General features: G+C 38.7%; 1 protein-coding gene and 1 long non-coding RNA gene across 6 annotated transcripts in view; one reads left to right on the top strand and one right to left on the bottom strand.

Moving 5' to 3' along the window:
* The window catches only part of LOC129415018 (NLR family CARD domain-containing protein 3), a 57,915-nt gene that overhangs the window by 25,278 nt on the left and 11,934 nt on the right, over positions 1-20,703 (bottom strand). The window contains exon 1 of one of the 5 annotated variants that reach the window (XM_073868119.1): positions 4,824-4,948. The exons of the other annotated variants lie outside the window; for them this stretch is intronic. The gene's annotated coding sequence lies outside the window, so the exon portion shown is untranslated. Of the gene's footprint in view, positions 1-4,823; positions 4,949-20,703 lie in introns of those variants that run through there. 5 annotated transcript variants of the gene reach the window in all.
* Positions 5,617-20,022, top strand: LOC141363992 (uncharacterized). Its single transcript, XR_012369740.1, has 3 exons — positions 5,617-5,705; positions 6,374-6,418; positions 19,593-20,022. It is a non-coding gene; the product is annotated as an uncharacterized lncRNA (long non-coding RNA).

Here is a 20,703-nt window from a genome sequence, read left to right as displayed (position 1 = left end):
AATTCATACGCGATTTAACACAGCGTACGCAAGCGCTGGATTTAAACAAAAGTTGCATCTAATTCAAAAGTGAAAGTAAAATGCGCACGTCTGTGATTTCATAAGCCCCTCCCACCCGGTGAAACCGGTATCATTCACCGGGTTTGTCACGTGCTGATTAACCGGTGGGAAAATTCTGTCACCGCAACAACCCTATCTGATGGCTGCTGTTATTTACTGTATGGTTATTATAAACCATGTACAGTCAGTTATCTTTAAGGTTCATTGGCTAGTGGTCACTGTTTTTATAAAACAATATGAAAGTGTAAATTGAGACAGGTGATTTATTTTGATGTCCTTAGATTACAGTATTGTGTACAGTGTTATGCAATTGATAACCTGACATGATTTAGCCTATTTTTATAACTGGCCCACTACTTACCTGATCAGCATACTCATTTTCTTTGAAGTATTAAAAATTTTGTCCTGATTCTACATGTGAAAATGACATATATTGTGTTAATGTTTAGATTGTCTTTGACGACTGCTGACCAGTTGACATTTCAGTGGCAGACTGTTCCTGTGTTGCTGGAAAAGCATCCACGGGCGGATGGAAAATAAAATGTCCCAACGCACAGAGCCATGTAGACTGTAGCTCCTTGAAAATGCCATGTATAACAATGAAATTAAGCAAACTCACAACTACTTCTGGCAGATGCAAGGCCAGCCGCCGCTTACAGTGATGCAGTGATGTGATTTTGGTGTTTTTGCAGAGAAGGACTTTTTCATACAACACATCAATGTTAGTTGTGTCAGAGAAAGCTAAGGCCAATCAAAATAATAAACGTACGTCATTTTAAGATTTGAGGAGAAGTCCAGCTGTACTTTGCTATATTAATAATAAGGCATTTGTGCAAGCTAGGCCAAGGCCATGAGAACCAATAAGCAGAATATATCATTTTAGATATGAGGAAGGATTCAGCTGCACTTTTGCTACATCAAACAAATAAAATTAATTGCGGCAGACCGAAACCAATTAGAAGACTTTACGTCATCTCAGATAAGAAGTGTTTGATTTTACTGTATAAAAATGGAGTCAGATTTTGGGAGGGCAGATGACCTTTGAGCACCTCTTTGAGGGGTATTGATTGTCTCACTTTGTTGGCTCGAGCGAATAAAGTAATTTTTGTTTGGCACCTGGAACCTTTGTCTCCTGAGTATTTTTTCTTATGAAGATTCAAGCTAAGACTTTTTGCCACTACAAGCAATGCTAAACTTTCCTTAGTTGTAACGTGTAACTGTCTATCTCATAAGTTTTGGAGAATGGGGTTTAAAGGGTTCATATACATGTATACGGTTGTTTGAAAATAATTTTATCTTTTTGATAATGTAAAAGATGTAAACAAAATATTGTTTCATTAATCAATTCTGGTAAGTAAATGTCTAGCAAAATCAAGAAACTATTGCAAATAGAAACATTCATTATACAGTATTTACACGCTTTAGATTACAACCCGGAAAGTACTGCGAATTTACAGCGTATGTTTCTGTAATTATAGTTTACTTATAAAGTACGTACGTGTAATTTTAAGGGAACAATTTATAATATTTGGGGAATAAAGGGGTAACAACTAGGAAAAATAAAAATAATATATGCATTAAAGTACTGCGTAAGTACAGCGAATTTACAGCATACATTTCTGTAATTATTGTGTACTTATAAAGTACATACGTGTAATTTTAAGGGAACAATTTATAATATTTTGGAAACAAAGAGGTAACAAGTGCCACTTTAATTTACAGCCCACAGATGTTGTATTTACTCTTTAACTATGTGAAACAAGGGGGTAACACGTGCCACTTTAATTTACAGACCGCAGATGTTATATTTACTCTGTAACTACGTGAAACAAGGGGGTAAAAAATTTGACTTAGACTGTAACAACACAAAACAATGGTATATTTACACAGTAACAACAGGAAATAGTTCTAGTTTGCTTGCTTTGTTTTCACCATAGTTGCCTTGCCTATTTTTAATTTTGCTTGATGATCCAACAAATTCCTGTACTCTTTTTCTTTCTTTTGGTAAGTAACCTTTATTGAAAATTCTAAATAAATTGTATCGTACTAATAAATAGCATAAACACATTAACTGAATTTCAAGTTTTGTTGTTTAGTAATCTCCATCATCATGCATCATGAAATGATAAAATATGTACCCCCGTGGTTAAAAAAATACTTAGCCTATGCCTAAATATATTTTAATAGCCTACCTATATTATTCCAAAAATATATGTGGTGTATGACTATAATTGAATGAAGACCCACAGTTTGCAGAATTCATGTGAAAGCAGCCATGGTATGACGCCAGTGCGATCACCACGCACCAGCTATATGTGGAGAGGAGTGTGATCGAGCCAATTCAGTGAATGTGTGTGTTCTCGCTAAATTACTCTCAAACATAACATTGTTTTGCATGTAGCCTATGCCATATCATATAGGCCTCATATTTGAATCGTTAGTCTGAAGTTATGAATTACTTACTGTATAAATAATTTGTAATTTCCCACATTTTTAGCATATAAGTCATACATATCATGTAATATTAAAATAGTTAGCCCTTAGTTATAAAATACTTACTGCATATATTGTTTGTATTTTTCCTGGTTGTTACTCCTTTGTTCCACAAATATTATAAATTGTTCCCTTATAATTACACGTATATACTTCATAAGTATACTATAATTACAGAAACATACGCTGTAAATTCGCTGTACTTACACAGTACTTTACTGCATATATTATTTGTATTTTTCCCGGTTGTTACCCCTTTATTCCCCAAATATTATAAATTGTTCCCTTATAATTACACGTACGTACTTCATACGTATACTATAATTACAGAAACATAAGCTGTAAATTCGCTGTACTTACGCAGTAATTCCGGGCTGTAATCTAAAGCGTTACCGAAAACATTTTAGAAATACATTTATTATTAGAAGTATAATTTTTAAGTATAAAAGAGTCAAGTCCGGTGTAAGAGAACCGGTTAATCGTAGTAGTCACTATGAAAGATGCCTGCTACACGCATAGGTAGGGTTGAAGCTGACTGTCCCTACGGATCTTGACTTACCGCAGTATCTACATGACTGAAAACGTATCTCTGCGTTATTATAACGTGAGTGACGCATGGGAACACAACAATCTAATGCTGACTTTTTTACCCGTTTTTTTCTCTAAACACATCTCTTTGTCGCTGTTTGTTGAACTCGGTCACTGTTGTCTCTCTGTCTACCGCTCTCGCTGTCAGATCACCGCACCGAAACAGTCAAGTTCGACCCAGCAAACACAGAACGTTCCCCTAACGTTAGTTTTTGGTTATATTTTGGTTATTTTTTTGGGAACCAAAAAATAACGTTCTGGGAACGTTATTTTTATGTTTTATTTTTTGCAACCATAAAATAACGTTCCCATAACGTTGCAGGGTGGTTATTTTTAAATAACCTAAAAATAACTTATACAGAACGTTATTTTTTGGTTCTTTTTTGGTTATTTTTTTGGAACCATTAAATAACGTTCCCATAACGTTGCAGGGTGGTTATTTTTAAAATAACCTAAAAATAACTTATACAGAACGCTATTTTTTGGTTCTTTTTTGGTTCTTTTTTGGTTATTTTTTTGGAACCATAAAATAACGTTCCCATAACGTTGCAGGGTGGTTATTTTTAAAATAACCTAAAAATAACTTATACAGAACGTCATTTTTTGGTTATTTTTTGGTTATTTTTTTGGAACCATAAAACAACGTTCCCATAACGTTGCAGTGTGGTTATTTCTAAAATAACCTAAAAATAACTTATACAGAACGTTATTTTTTGGTTATTTTTTGGTTTTCTGGAACCACAAAATAACCTAAAAATAACTTACACATAACGTTCTCTAATGGTTATTTTTTGGTTATGTGTTTTTTTTAGGAAATGAAGTGAATGCATAATTAAACCCATTATTCCTTTAGTGTGCACGTCTAATATGCGCGTGCTTGTCTGCACGAGCTTACCGCCTTCTTCACGAGTACCCGCTTTATCTTGTGCTCAGGAAAAGTCGTTAATTTAAAAAATAACGGTCCTTTCGTTTTTACCTCAGAGACTAACATTATTTTAGCGGTTCTTTTGTCTCTTTCTTGATTTAGTAACTTAAATATGTGAGAAGAAATATATATATACGAGTGATTTCCAATCGATTTGAGGAGAATTTGAGGAGAATATAATGTTAGAAACTTTTTATTGTTGTAAAAACGGATAGCCGACTAACTGTGGTAAGATCTTTTAACCTAAAGTGACTTTTATCTTTTATCCTAACGTTATTCTAACGTTCTCCTAACGTTAGGAAAACGTTAAAATAACCTAAAAATAACGTTCTATTTCTGTAAAGAAAACTTTCCTGGCTAACCAAAAACAAACCTTGGAAAATAACGTTATGGGAACCAAAAACTAACGTTAGGGGAACGTTCTGAGAACCAAAAACTAACGTTAGGGGAACGTTTTGGGAACCAAAAATTGTTAGCTGGGGAAACCGCACAATTGCAGCCCTTTGTTTACATTACAAACAACTTTGTTTTTCCCAATAAAAATACATACATTTGGAAAAAGAAAAGGTTCATAATAAAATCATGACACATGCACAATGTTTAAAGATATACTATTTATCGCTTACATAAAACAATCATAACTGCAAGATCTGTCCAATCACGCGCTTCAGGCGTGAATACCTCGCTTCAGTTAAATTTACTCAATTAACTAATCAAACATAGAAATGACCAGGCTGATAACTAAAATTTTACTTAATTTTAAATAGTATCAAACTAACTTAGCCTTGCTTTTCGTCCTCCAGTGCGTACCTTCTTCAAAACACAGCCGCGTTTACTTTTACTTTCGGTTGGTGTTTAGTCGAGAATCAGCCTGCAGATTTGGGCGAGGCTGCACCTGCGGCCAAGTATCACGTGCAGACCCTCCCACACTGCTTCTCATTGGTTAGGGGCAAAGCGATGACGTCGATCGAGGCGGGGCTGCACCTGGGGCGTCTGGCGAGTGGATGCTTGGAAAAGCGAGGATTAAAGTTACAAACCTGACTTGAATAAACCTAACAAATGAGGCGGGGCTTGGACAATAAAGTAACAGGTGAAAATAAAACATACATATATTGTTCATAAGAAGTGTAGTTGATTTAAACATAATCATATGCTAGAAGAAGTGTCTAATTGTCACGATACGGTAGGGAAGTAGGACGCATACGCAGAGTTCACAAAATAAATAACATTTAATGATAAAATAGGAAACCAAAAACACGAGGAGTAAAATGACGAACAGGTAGCAAACACAGGAACATCCAAAATGTGACACGGGGAACAGACAGGGTAGTAATGACAATGATCCAGCCGTGAGCAAACAGAAGACAGAGGTATATATACACACACAGACTAAATGAGTGTGACACAAACACTGGTATAAATACACAAAGACTAATGACACACAGGTGGAATGAATGATGATAATTAACGAGTGTCCAGGTGATGACAATATAGAACAGACACAAAACATGACACGGATTACCGTGACACTAATCTCATAATGTTAGCTGCCAAAGATGTTGACTGGCAGTGAGGAGAGCACTGACATCTATCAGCAGCACAGCTTTACTCCTGCAGATGAACAGTTGGGTCGAGAATGGTGGGTAGACAGCATCTGCATTTCTGAATTTGACTGTGTAAAACGATAAATGTTACACATATTCTTGACCAGTCATTATTACATGACATGTTACTTAAAACATTTTTGATGGCAAATGATGTGTGCGTTATAGAGCCACAAGTCATCATGTTAAACCCTGGGAGTATGAGAGATTTTAAACCACTGGTTTATTATCACACTGTTAAAAAATTAGCTGTAGTTATGCAGCTGTGTACCAGTAACTTGTGTAGATTTAAATATGTTATTTACTGGCAACAGTTTGTTTAAAGTTAAATGAACATTAAACACGAACAAGTCTATGCTTTTACAGAATAAAACTATAAAAAAACAGCCTCATGCATAGCATTTTGGGAAACAGAAATCCTCATTAACCTTTTTCTGTTGTTTCCTTCATATTTTGGTTCCCAGAATGCTTTGCATGAGGCTGTTATTTTATAGTTTTGTCCTGTAAATAAAAAGACTTGTTAATGTTTAATGATCATTTAACTTTGAACAAACTGTTGCCAGTAAATAACATACATTTAAATCTACGGTAAGTTACTGGCAAACAGCTGACAGTAATACTGTCATTTTATTTCTACAGAATTTTTTGTAACAGTGTAGTGTTAGGTGTTGATAGATAAACAGAGTTTTATGAATGGTTTCAGGGTGAGGATCAGTTGAAGAGAAGCCTGAGATAAGCACATTATACTGTAAGTCTGAAGCCTACTTGTGTGGTGAACAATTATTGTCTGCAGGACACTTACAATCTTCTCTGGGATCACAGACAAAAAAAAAAGAGTTTTAAGTCATTAACAAAATGCCAAGAGCATACCATCACATAATTATATTATGTTCCTTCAGACATGCAGACACTATACATTTTTTTTTACATTTCATGAAAAGTTTAATAACTAAAGATACAAATACTAGATCTTTAAAATAATGTGCATTTGTATGCACACCAAGCATAAAAAATTCAATGACTGTACTTGACTTGTGTGCAGTGCCGGTCTTTCCTATACGCAAAGTACGCAATTTGCATAGGGCCCCGCACCACTAGAGGGCCCACTTGATCTCAGAATTATTTAAAACCATTATATCAAAGAAAAATTATTATTATGTTTAATGAAAACAAGACGCTATAATTTAAATAATTTGCAAACTTCCGAATTTGTGCGGGTTTTTAAAAATACTTAATGGCTGAATCCGAAATCGCATACTTACTGTGTAGGTACTGAATTTCATTGGGTACCTACTTAACGTGTGTAGCAGACTTGCTTTTCCTTCTCAAAGAACACAAGCCAGGGACAACAGAATGGGATCTCTTCTTTTTATTTTCTGCAAAATATGGGCACTTCATTAAATTAACACGCTGCATGTAGTCTCTCCGCTCACCACAATATTAGTGGGGAGAGACGCAAGAGAGCATGAACAGGTCTGACCTCAGCAGCATCACACAGTGCTCTCAGGCAAGAGGTATATGTTTTTGCATCACTATAATTATGACATTATGGGGAAATAAATTAAAAACATATGATAATCAATGTAAGATCAAATGATATAACAACAACAGTGTCTAATCGAATCATGTTACAACCCTTCAATAAAGATTTTTTCCATAAAGAGTCAGTTGTGTGTTCTTTTGTACTAATATACATCATATCTTTATAAATGAAAATGAAAAAGTTTCTGAATTATTGTATCAACACATTGCAATCATGTAATTACAATCAATGCTTCTAAACAACACACAATGTATACACTATAAACCCAATATTGTTTTCAATTAATCATTGTAATCATTTACTGGGTTTTATACATTTTAAATGAGTAAAAGTAATGCATCAGTCTGTAAATAGTTATCATTTTAAATCAATTATATATGAAATAGATCCCTTTTTTATATTTTATGAACTGCATACCTGCAAAATATGGGCACTTCATTAAATTAACACGCTGCATGTAGTCTCTCCGCTCACCACTAGGGGTACACAACACCAGCTTGTTAGCAACACGTGCGTCACACAAAGTCCCATATAACTCATATAAAACATACAATCCATCAAGGTTTAAACATAACACATACAGATTATATTGCTTTTAACAATTTCATGAACTGTTTTTAACAAATTACACTTCAAACATACCAATATTAGTGGGGAGAGACGCAAGAGAGCATGAACAGGTCTGACCTCAGCAGCATCACACAGTGCTCTGAGGCAAAACAGCTCTCTCACTCAACAGCGCCACCGTGTGCGTCACCAATAAGTGCCCCAATGACAACAAACACTTCAGATCTAGTTCCCATACAGCTTTTTTGCAAATATGAACATAAATGCATACAAAATACAAAGAGAAATAAATTATAATTTAAAAGAACTGCAAATGGGAAGTTTTGAGAAGTTCACAACAAAAAATGTGAATGATGAAATAGAAAAATAAAAGAATTATGAAGAAATTAGAGAACTGTTTTGTAGCCAGTTACATTCTCCCCCCTGAACTTCACAAAATTCATCCAGCACATGTAACTCAATAATAGGGAGAAAGGTCTTTTCAAAACATTTGATCAGCAACATATATGTTACCCACTTGACTGGGAAGTGACAAAGGAAAGCTGGCCAGGCCCTCTAATGTCTACTTGCTAAAGGAAGTGCCGTACACACTGCCTCAGTTTAAACAAAATCTACTAGATTTTCCCTTTCTTTAGTATCCCCATTGAGTAATATAGAAGCTAATTAAGGAGGGTTAATTGCTCTGAAATAAGATATTCATGGTCTCGAAAGACTAAAGAATGGGCTGCGCAGAACAACATTTTGGGTCATGTTCTGGATCAGTCTGTTTACTGGCTTCACTATTCTGCCAACCCTTGTTTTAACTTGGTGAGTTATTTCAAAGGTAGGTTGATCAACATCCTTGCGACCTCTTTCTGATTCTGTCGGGTCATTTTCATTGTTTCCACTCACTATAGCGCTCAAATCATTATTTTCTGGCTCAGATGTCTGATCGATGTCCTCTGTGCCACAGTTACTTTCTGATTCAGCCACAACTTGCCTAAATCCTGTTTCAACATTGGAGTCTTCGACATCCTCTCCATTCGATGGGCTCAGTGGGCAGGTTGAAATGAGGGCTGCATCATTAATTTCATCAACATGGTCAGAACCCTCTGAGTCTATTGAGGACATGTCACTTGTAGAACCTTCACAGTCCCCATAATCAAGTTCTGCATCATCAAAAACTGGCTCTGAACATTCATCATTCTCCTCAATGGGCAGGAAGCTGGCTTGTAACAGCAAATTCCTGTGGACCACTTTCTCCTGTCCAGTTCGAGTATTCCTTATGCGGTAAGTATGGCACCTGGTATCCACTGACAACACGACATATGGGGTCGACTCCCACTTATCAGCCAGCTTTCGACGTCCGCGTTCACCTTTGTTGGCGATCAGCACATGGTCTCCCTCCTCAATATCTCGACCTTTTATCCTCTTGTTGTACTGCGCTGCTTGCCGTTGTTGACTGGCAGCGGTGTTGGCCTGAGCAAGCAACATTGCCTCTCGAAGATCATTTTTCATCTTCTTTACATACTGGTCATAATCAGTGATGTTATTGTCCTGACTCACACTTTGGAACATTATGTCCACTGGCAATCTAGGAATCCTCCCGTACATGAGATAGAAAGGGGCAAATCCAGTTGACTCATGGGCTGTGCAATTGTAAGCAAATGTCAAGGTTTGCAACATTTGTGGCCAGTTCTGTTTAGCTCTTGGAGGCAAGGCTCTTATCATATTCCCGAGGGTACGGTTGAACCTTTCAACCTGGCCGTTCCCCATAGGATGATAGGCCGTGGTCCTTGACTTTTTCACCCCAGCAATCTGCAGTAGCTCATGGATCAATTGACTTTCAAAATTTGCCCCTTGGTCGGAGTGGATCCTTTGAGGAAAGCCGTAGACACAGAAAATCCTGTCCCATAACTGTCGCGCGACTTGGGCTGCGGATTGGTTCTTACATGGGAAAGCATAAGCCATTTTCGTAAAGTGGTCAGTCGCCACCAACACATCAATGCTTTTGCCAGATGAATCTTCGGCCGACCAGAAGTCTATACAAATCATTTCCAACGGTTGAGTGGTGCGGATAGACTCTAATGGAGCCCTTCCTTCCGGCTCGGGAGTCTTACTGACCACGCAACGTTTGCAACATTTCACATAGTCACGAATGTCTCTTTCCATGGTGACCCATGAGAAACGCTGCCGTGCAAGAGACAACGTTCGGCCTTGGCCTTGATGACCAGCTTCGTCATGGATACCGCACAAGACTTTACTGACCAATGAATCAGGGACTATGAACTTGTACTGTGTGGACTTAGTCAGTGGATCTTTACAAACCCTGTAGAGTATGCCATCCAGCATTCTCAATTTCTCCCACTGCTTTAGCATTCTCACAGCTTTGAGCGGCTCTCTTGACCTTTCCCGTCGTGATGGTCTTCTGCCTCGTAGCACATAGAAAAGAACTCTTGACAAGATTTGATCACCTTCCTGCTTTTCTTGGAGCTCTCTAAGGGGGAAAACTGAGAGAGTGTCTTTCCCTGGCAGCACTGCTTGTTGGACATCCTGAGCAAGCCAAGACACAACTCTCTCCTTTGTTCCCGTATCCCACTCAGTATGGGCTTCAAGTATGGCAGTAACCTGCTCAGGGGACAAGGAACATATCACAGATGGATGGCTTACACACTGGCTGTTTGCACTGAGCCTAAAGGCGTCCTGAACCATCCCCTCTTTGATCTGTTCAGATTGTTCGAGGAGAAGTTTGTAGGGCTCTGCTACCAGCCTCTGGCTTACACGACTGGGTATGAATGGTCTTCGGCTTAAAGCGTCGGCAACTACATTTTTGGTACCGGGTATGTACTGGATATTGAAATTGTACGGAGCTAGCTTAGCCACCCACCTCTGCTCGCACGCATCTAGTTTTGGTTTTGTCAGGATGTAAGTTAGAGGATTATTGTCTGTCCAAATTGTGAAGGGATGCCCCTTTAACCAGTGGCTAAATTTGTCACAGACAGCCCACTTGAGGGCGAGAAACTCTAGGCGATGGGCAGGGTAGTTGGATTGAGCACGAGTGAGGGCTTTGCTAGCAAAGGCAACTGGCCGAGCCTTGGTCTCTCCTTCAGAGACTTGTGATAGGACAGCTCCCAAGCCATCGAGTGATGCGTCTGTACAAAGGATGAACGGCTGGCTGAAATCAGGATGAGCCAGTACTACTGATGTTAAAAGTGCTGACTTTAGTCGTTCGAAGGACACAACACATTCTTTGGTCCAGTCCTTTGGACTAAGCTTCCTGAAGACTGCACTACCTCTCGAACAGCCCTTGGTACCCTTGGTTGCCGCGGTCAATGTGAAAAGAGGCTTAGCGATGCTGGAGCAGTTTGGGATGAAACGTTGGTAATACATTACCATACCCAAAAAGGATTTAATCTTTCTTGGAGAGGGTGAGACTCCATCATCCATCATTAGATCCTTCTCAGTGATGGCGCTGATTGCCGCAACTTTATCAGGGTCAGTCGCCACTCCATGTTCATCCACAATGTGGCCAAGAAATCTGACACTCCTTCTGAGCAGGTGGCACTTTTTCGGGGCTAGTTTAAGCCCGTGAACGCTCAGTCTGTCAAGAACCATCTCTAACCTCTTTAAAGCCTCCTCTTCATTGGGAGCTACAACCAGAAGGTCATCCAAATAGCAGAGTAGGGTAAGGAAATTTTGGTCACCAAATATGTTCATCATAAGCCGCATAAAACTCGCTGGACTGTTGCATAATCCCTGAGGAAGACGGTTGAATTCATATAATCCCATTGGGGTAGTAAATGCTGTGAGTTTCTTATCCTCTTCACACATGGGGATATTATAGAATCCAGATGTAAGATCCATTGCACTGAATATTGCGTTTCCTCCCAGGGCAGCAAGACAATCGGCTTGGTGCGGAAGGGGGTGGGCATCTTTAACGGTACGTGCGTTGAGCCACCTGTAATCAACACAAACTCGCAGGTCTCCACTCTTCTTCCACACAAGTACTAAAGGAGATGCCCACTCACTGTTAGATTTGCTAATGATGTCCCTTTCTTCCATGTCTGACAGAACTTGCCGCAATTTCTGATACTGTCCTGGCGGAACACGTCGGTAAGGTAATCGGAAGGGTCGGCTGTCGGATAAGTGGATGCGGTGCACAAAATCATTCGCTTTCCCGCAGTCTAGCTTATGCTTTGAAAACACACCTTCATACTTCTGAATTAGTTTAAGTAACTGGCCCTTCCAAAATGGAGAGACTTCACAAGAATCGATGTCCAGATCACCAAGCTCCATTTTCCTCAAGACACTTTGGAATTCAGTGTCGATGGGTCCATCTTGTACGGTTTGGCTTTGAATCTTTATAGTCTCAAGAGGCTGCTCTGCTTCTATTTCCAGATCCTCTAGGGCCACACAAGGACACACATCAGCTACTTTAGAGTTCCTTTTCAGAGTTATGGGCTTCTCGTATGGATTTAACATCCTAACTGGTACCCATCGATCAGCAGTCATTGAAGCCACTACGCGACCGACAATGATATCCTTCTTGTGAGTTGCCGATCTAGATGGTTCAATCAGTACTGCACTTCCCGCTGAAACTGGGGTCTTGGGAGGCAGTCTGGCCCACACTAGATGTTCCTGTCTGGGCAGCAGTGTGATGGCCTGTGCCAGTCTAGCGGTCCCTATGGTATCAGGCATCTCATCTCCTTTCCATCTATTGATACCGGACAACATATTGAGGAACTGTTCAAATACAGGCTCTCTGGTTGATTCAGGCCTATTTACAATGCGCCAGTAGTCTGGATTTTGCTTAAGACGGCTTAAGACGTATTTGATGACATTGGTGCCCAATATTAGTTGGTCTCGCTGCCCTGGTACGACTAACGTGGGCACGCTGACTTCATAGTCGTACACTTTCAATTTCAACTGATATGCACATTTTGGGGCAACTTGAACTCCTCCACATCCAACCAGCATAACATTGGGCTGCATCCCACATAGATCCAAAGTAACGCCAGCGCTTTGTAAAACATGCTCTACTTCCTCATTGATGGTACAAGCCATCGACCCACTGTCCAGTAAGGCCTGCAGGGTAACTTTGTCATTGACTAGAACGTCTGTGTAGAAGAGGCTGTCTGCTTGCTCTAACTTTGTTACATTCTGAAACAACACCATATTACCTGACATTAACTTAACATTTGACTTGTATGTGTTTAAAGCATCTTCATCTTGGAGGGTTTCAATTTCCTCACCCACACTGTCCCCTCCTCTGTGTGGGTGCTTCAGTTTCCCTGACTTGGGGAGGGGTTCTCAAGCTCGGAGGCTGTTCTGGGACATACTCTGCGCTGGTGACCGACTTCAAAGCAATTCAGGCATCTTTTTTCAGACATGCAGTGAGAGCGTGTGGAATGAGTTTTTTCACCACAGACTCTACATCGGAGTGGACGAGTCCAGGATGGCGGATGAGGTCCGCCTGGGTGGGTCGTTTGTGGCCCGGTACGTTCAAGAACCCTCTCTAGCATATTAAGCACACGTTCTAGAGCACTTGTGTCATTACTGGTTGTTATTGTGGCCTCAGGTTTTACGTTCTGGGTGTTTGGGACGCATGCTGCAGCATTCACCGCTGTGTTTTCCCCTTGCTTGTCTACGTTACTGATGGCAGTAGTTGCTACCTGGAGGGTGTGAGTAAAATTACCAGCTTTTCTCGTACATAGTTCCCTTTGATATTCATCTATGGCTTCTTGAACCTCTGCAGATGTCCATTTCATGATTGGTTTGTACCTGAACACTCTACATAGCTCAGCATCAGGACAGTTCCTAACAAACATCATAGCAACCTCATTTGAGATGTTTTTCATCCCATTTCCTTGCTTTTGCAGGTAGCTGTCAGCAACCTCAGCTGCGTTATTGAGTCGGCCCAATAATCGACTGGGCTTTCATTGGCATATGGGCGTGTAGCATAAAAGTCTGCCACTGGGAGACAAGACTCTGGGCTTTCACTGAAATAACGTCTGAGCATTTTGTAGACAGTCTCAGGGGAAACAACTACATCAGGACAGGAGCTGCTCTTCAACCCTACTCTTACTATACTTTTTGCCCTGCCCAGAAGATGGTTTAAGATCTCATTTACACGCTCTGTGTTTGGGCAGTCCCGTTTCTGTAAGTACACCTCCATTAACTCTATCCACTCATGTATAGTATATTTATCTGTTCCATCTCCGCGGAACATAGGAGGTTCTCTGGCATCAGATCGAAGAATCAGATTCATTTTGGATAGATCAAGGGTTGTGTTGTGCAAATCTGTTTTAATTGATTCAGGGAGAGTTTGGTTACAGGAGGCAGAAGGGTTTTTATCTGCTAGGAGTCGACCGAGAATGGAGTCACCAATTTGGCTGCCCAGCTCCTCTATGAGCTCTGCTAGATGTGAGTATGAACTATCTTTATTAGGGGCAGGTGTGGAGGACAAAACACCAAAGGCGGCTCCCCCCTCTACTCTTGAAGGGCTTAGGCTAGCACCACACACTTGATCTCTCACCTTACATCTTACAGCACCATCTGGGCTAAGTACACCTCTACCCCTACCCATGACTGGTGTGAACATATTGCATTCACGGCCTTCCATATTATTTGTCTTTGTAGAGCAGTAATGAAATTATTTGAAATAATATAGGTCAATACAAAATCAATAAGAACAAAATGTCACAATATAGATAAGACCTGAATATAAGCACCAGAGTTCATTAACCAGCTTTGGCAGTCTGTAGTTGGTCCCTTTGTCTTGGCTTGATTCTTTACAGTTGATACCCGGTGATCGGCTGCGGCTGATCGGCTGGGATCCGGGTCACGGCACCAGTTTTATGTAGCAGACTTGCTTTTCCTTCTCAAAGAACACAAGCCAGGGACAACAGAATGGGATCTCTTCTTTTTATTTTCTGCAAAATATGGGCACTTCATTAAATTAACACGCTGCATGTAGTCTCTCCGCTCACCACAATATTAGTGGGGAGAGACGCAAGAGAGCATGAACAGGTCTGACCTCAGCAGCATCACACAGTGCTCTCAGGCAAGAGGTATATGTTTTTACATCACTATAATTATGACATTATGGGGAAATAAATTAAAAACATATGATAATCAATGTAAGATCAAATGATATAACAACAACAGTGTCTAATCGAATCATGTTACAACCCTTCAATAAAGATTTTTTCCATAAAGAGTCAGTTGTGTGTTCTTTTGTACTAATATGCATCATATCTTTATAAATGAAAATGAAAAAGTTTATGAATTATTGTATCAACACATTGCAATCATGTAATTACAATCAATGTTTCTAAACAACACACAATGTATACACTATAAACCAAATATTGTTTTCAATTAATCATTGTAATCATTTACTGGGTTTTATACATTTTAAATGAGTAAAAGTAATGCATCAGTCTGTAAATAGTTATCATTTTAAATCAATTATATATGAAATAGATCCCTTTTTTATATTTTATGAACTGCATACCTGCAAAATATGGGCACTTCATTAAATTAACACGCTGCACGTAGTCTCTCCGCTCACCACTAGGGGTACACAACACCAGCTTGTTAGCAACACGTGCGTCACACAAAGTCCCATATAACTCATATAAAACATACAATCCATCAAGGTTTAAACATAACACATACAGATTATATTGCTTTTAACAATTTCATGAACTGTTTTTAACGAATAACACTTCAAACATACCAATATTAGTGGGGAGAGATGCAAGAGAGCATAAACAGGTCTGATCTCAGCAGCATCACACAGTGCTCTGAGGCAAAACAGCTCTCTCGCTCAACAGCGCCACCGTGTGCGTCACCAATAAGTGCCCCAATGACGACAAATACTTCAGATCTAGTTCCCATAGTTTTTTTTCAAGTATGAACATAAATGCATACAAAATACAAATAGAAATAAATTATAATATAAAAGAACTGCAAATGGGAAGTTTTGAGAAGTTCACAACAAAAGATGTGAATGATGAAATAGAAAAATAAAAGAATTATAAAGAAATTAAAGAACTGTTTTGTAGCCAGTTACACGTGCGCTAAGGCAGTATGTACGTTCGCGTTAAGTATGTACAGCATTCGCCATGTTGACGTTATCATGTGACATATGACGTAGTAGACTTGTTCGAGTTCATGCGGAACCACAAGAACCGACGGGAGGTTGACATCACAATACCGCGAGAGCAACTCGAAATCAGAGTTCTCCGTGTGATTTCTGGAATCGCTCTCGCGGTACTTTGATGTCATCCAGCTGTTGGTTCTTACAGCGGTGCATAAACTCGAACAAACCTAATAACAGACATGAAAACGTATGCGTGTGTATGAGGGACAGGTGCACTAACACCTGATTGCATCAGTAACTTGATCTGTAACAGTGTTACAGATATATTACACATTATTTTGTAGGGGACAAAATAAGTAAAACAAGCAGATTGTAATTTAATATCTATTGTCAGATGACAGCTGTGCTTGAATACAAACTACACAATGCAGCCAATGTGATTATATACATTTTAGTCAAGCAATCTCTTGTATTTACTTAAAACGACAGGAAACATGAATAAAAAATGAATGAATAAAACCATCACAATAAACTTTCCCATATGAAACAAAAGTTTATTCAAATGTATTTTTCTAACAAACCATCACATATTTACTGTCAGCTCAACACAGCTGTGACAATTCTACAGCTTTATTTTCATGAATCAGCTGAGCACTTTAATTGCGGTATATCCTGGGTCTGTGCGTGAAGTCAGGGTGCTGAGGGACAGCCCTGTGTAACGTATCAAAATCACCCGATTGGTTGGTCTCCGGTCGATTGCTTTGTTTTCCCGTAGCATCATGGGAAAGCTGGGATAGAAGTGTCCATCCGATGCACGCTTCAGAATAGGGGCGGAATCAGTAGGGCATCCGGGGATTTCTCGCCTACTCATTTTATGGATACTGAGGATTCGGACGTACTACTCTGTTCACGTGCTGTTTCCCCTACTACATTTTCAGTAAGTAGGCGGTTTCGGACAATACTTAAGTACACGTGCCTCTGAATCTCGCGAGAAATAGTCCAAAATCCCGCAAATTCTCGCCTACCCTTTTACGTATACTGAGGTTTCGGACATACTATTCGTTCGCCTACTGCTTTTTGCCTACTATATAGTATGGCAGTATGCGATTTCGGATTCAGCCAATGATTTCTTAAATCACTGATATGTACTCTGACAACATGCAGGCAGTTTCTCAATCCGAAGGCTGCAGCCTTCAGAGGTCACATTTAGGCTGCATATGCGTCATAAAAACGTATTTTAGAATATTAACAATTATAATGTTGACTATTATTCTTAGTTAATGTTTAATTGTTATATTATGCTTATGACTTGCAAATGAAATGCTTATTTAACTTAAATAAATCAGGCTTGATGACGTATGCAGCGCGCATATGCGACATGATCCGGAGGTTGCAGCCTTCAAATTTAGAAACGGCCGCGTGCATGACGCAGAAGAGTGATTTGGTAACGATGCGCATATTATATGCCCACCATTGATTTAAAACAAAGACAAAGCTATCCGTCTGGAGCAGAATAAAGGGGAAAAATCGTGAAGCAAGGGAACAAGATAAAGGATTTGCGCGAGCAGATTAAGTCAATGTAAAGACACGCGTCCTAGCATGGGGCGATTCAAATGACGCGAATTGGGTGACGAAATTGCCGCGAAAACACGCGCTTTTTCCTTTGAACTTCAAGAACGCGCTCTCGTGCAGGATAATTTGACGAGAGAGAGAGAGAGAGAGCGAGAGAGAGAGAGAGAGGTAAGAATGGTGCCCACGTCTAGAAAACTTAATAGAAGACTTGAAATTTGTAAAGGATTAAAGTATATGTCACTCGTTTAATTACAGTATGTTAACTGGATAACACTGGATATAACTCATTGTATAGATAATAAAATAATGTATTTTGATTACACAAATCAAACCTAACTATATGATTGTAGCTAGCTGCTGACCAGCATAGGGAATCTCTATGGCTAATTTATAAGACATGTTGCTGATACAGTACTGTGTGTTGTACCTTATCTTGTTAATTGAGTCTTTTTGGGCATCTTATGCCTAGAATTATTCAAGGAGATTGATTCTTTTAACTTCCTTTAAAGTTTGATCAGTTGTGCATAATGACATGTGCAACAAATGGATATAGGGTGTCAAACTCATAGATTTGCAATATTTAAAATCAGACACTATTTTTAAAATATTTGGTGTCAACCTCTGTGACAGCTTTAAAGGGACACTTCACCCATTTGTATTAAGCTGTGTATAGTTAGAACTCCAGTCATGTTTTTGAATGGTCGTGCATCATTTCCTCAGTTGCCGCTGAGACAGGAGAAATACAGACTTCAGTGTTGGACTTCCTTCTTTCAATGACGTAAAAATCATCATTTTGCATCATTGAAAGAAGGAAGTGCAATGTCTTTGTTGAGGGAATGAGACTACAAACACCCCATTTCTCTGTAAAATAGGCACCAAATTCTAAATCTATGTTACATTTCGACTACAAATATAACACTTTCAATAAAGATTAATGTTTCTACGGGTGAAATGCTCTTTTAAAGCTGAAACTTATCAAATCCTATCAGAGGTCCAGAATGTCATTGAAACACACCAGTGGCTTTGCTGTCATCAGTATTAAACATGTTACCCCTCGAAGTACCCCTCCCCACAGAGCCCCCCCCCCCCACATAACAAATCCCAATTTAACCCCTGTGTATTAACAGTATGTATTTATATGTAATTTAATTTGATTCATTACATTTATTTAGATCAGGTAAATTTTTTAGTGCTTCTCACAACACATTTTAAATCAAAACAACTTATCAGCAAATACATGTTTCATATTATAATCAGCAAGTTTATCAGTCAGGGTTTCAAAGTAATGTGCATATGGGAATATTATACAGCTATAAGATAATACACTATGTGGTTAGTTAACAACTAACTAACAGCAACATTGACTGGGTTTTACCCAGATAGCACAGGTACGTCTGTGAGATGTCTGGTAAAGATCTGGAGATCTGGAATACATCTGGTGTGTAAAAACATCTTATAAAGGAAAAGAGCTGCTTTACATACATTCTAAATCAAAAACGTCTTGCAGACATCTTCAATATGTCTATATGACATCTTTTAGGAGACGTCTCACAGACGTATTGCAGATGAGAAAACAATTTAAATAAGACATCTTGCAGATGTAAACGCAGACATCAAATAGACGTCTCCGAGATGTATGTGTGCTATGCTATCAGGGTCTGAATGCACTGACAGAGGGCCCCTCACAAAGCTTTGCTTAGGGCCTCCCAGCATCTAGGACCGGCACTGCTTGTGTGTGTTGTATATTTAAATTAAATCTCCTTTCTGTATGACAGACAATCTATATTAAATATATGCATTGAACACCCTATTGTGATGACGCAATAGTTGCAACTACAGTAACTGAGAGGACATTCTTTGTGTTCTTTTTTAAATTTTTCTGAAGCCTGATGAAATCGTTATAAATGTGTGTTTAATACTGTAATATACCTCAATTACGGTGTTGTTGTTTTTTTATGCGCACGGGGGAGGGGGGGCACCTAGATATTCAAATACATTGGGATACATTGCATGATTTTCGATATCCGTTCGAATTTGATTTTTCTCAAAAGTGACATCCCTATCATCCTACACTTGCTTTTCGTCCTCCGTAAACCACAGTCAAGTTTACTTTCACTTTTAGTCTCATAAACAGCGCCCTTTTTTTTTTATCAGCACAGCCAGCAACGCATGCAGCAGCCTACTGGAAATTTTGGTCAGCGGCCACTGCTGCCTCCACCACAAGCCTCTTACCATCTAAACCTACACTACATTAACTACATTAAATTCCAAATGTTTGATGTTTTTGTTTTGATAAGTTTCTTTTTGTTCACTTTTACTTTGACTATTTGATTTATTATGTGATTGTTATGATCAGGGCATTGCTGAAAAAGAGCTGAAAGTTCACCAAGCTCACCTAAATAAAGTATGGTTGATGATTAAACAATTTAACTCTGTGGACCTCTCCGTACCGGGTCCAAAATTAACTATTATGACTTAAATAAAATATTCCTTTAATTTTTAATGGTACCACATGAGATACTGTTTGAAGGCTTAGAATCTCTACTTTACTTTGAGATATATTTTACTGTAAGAAAGTTATTTACACTTAATCACCCCCCCCCCCATATTTTTTAATTTAATATTCAAACATGGCCAAGTCTTATATCAAACGAAAGCTCTCACTCTCAGGAATAAGGCTACATTATTTTTGGTCTATTATAATCACATATCCAGCAATCGTTGTACGAATAATGAGGTTAAAAAAATCGTCTTTTCTTTTAGGTCCTACTCTAAAAAATGAGTCCATTTACAGCATTTTCTTTAGTTGTGTTCATGAATAATCCCTTGCTATTTATTATATGTGCAAAACAAAAAATGTATTTTTACTTGAAAAATGTATTTGAATTGGACATGCTAAAGAGATCATTCTTTTTTGGGGTGTTTACTGTCTGCCATCTGCTAGATTACATAGAACAAGTTATCCACTTTCAAAGAAGTTTACAACATAAAAGAAAATTTGGTGTTTCATCATAAAAAACAACATAAATAACAATATTTGTCACAAACAGCAGCTTTTTATGTAACTTCAAAGGGTTTTCTGTAAAATTATGTAAAGAAATTGAATTTATACCTGTATGTGGTTATGGGGAGACTTCAAATATTTTTAGGCGGAAATTACATATATACAAAAAGAGTATTATTCCTCCCTTAAGTTGGAATAGAATAACTTTTGCATAGATTATGATAGAGAGAAAAAAAATCCTTTTTCCTCTGTAAGCTGAAA

The sequence above is a fragment of the Misgurnus anguillicaudatus genome, chromosome 5, assembly GCF_027580225.2.
Source record: "Misgurnus anguillicaudatus chromosome 5, ASM2758022v2, whole genome shotgun sequence".
NCBI lineage: Eukaryota > Metazoa > Chordata > Actinopteri > Cypriniformes > Cobitidae > Misgurnus > Misgurnus anguillicaudatus.
Note: the sequence above shows the minus strand (reverse complement) of the source record. Positions and strands in the feature narration are given on the sequence as shown.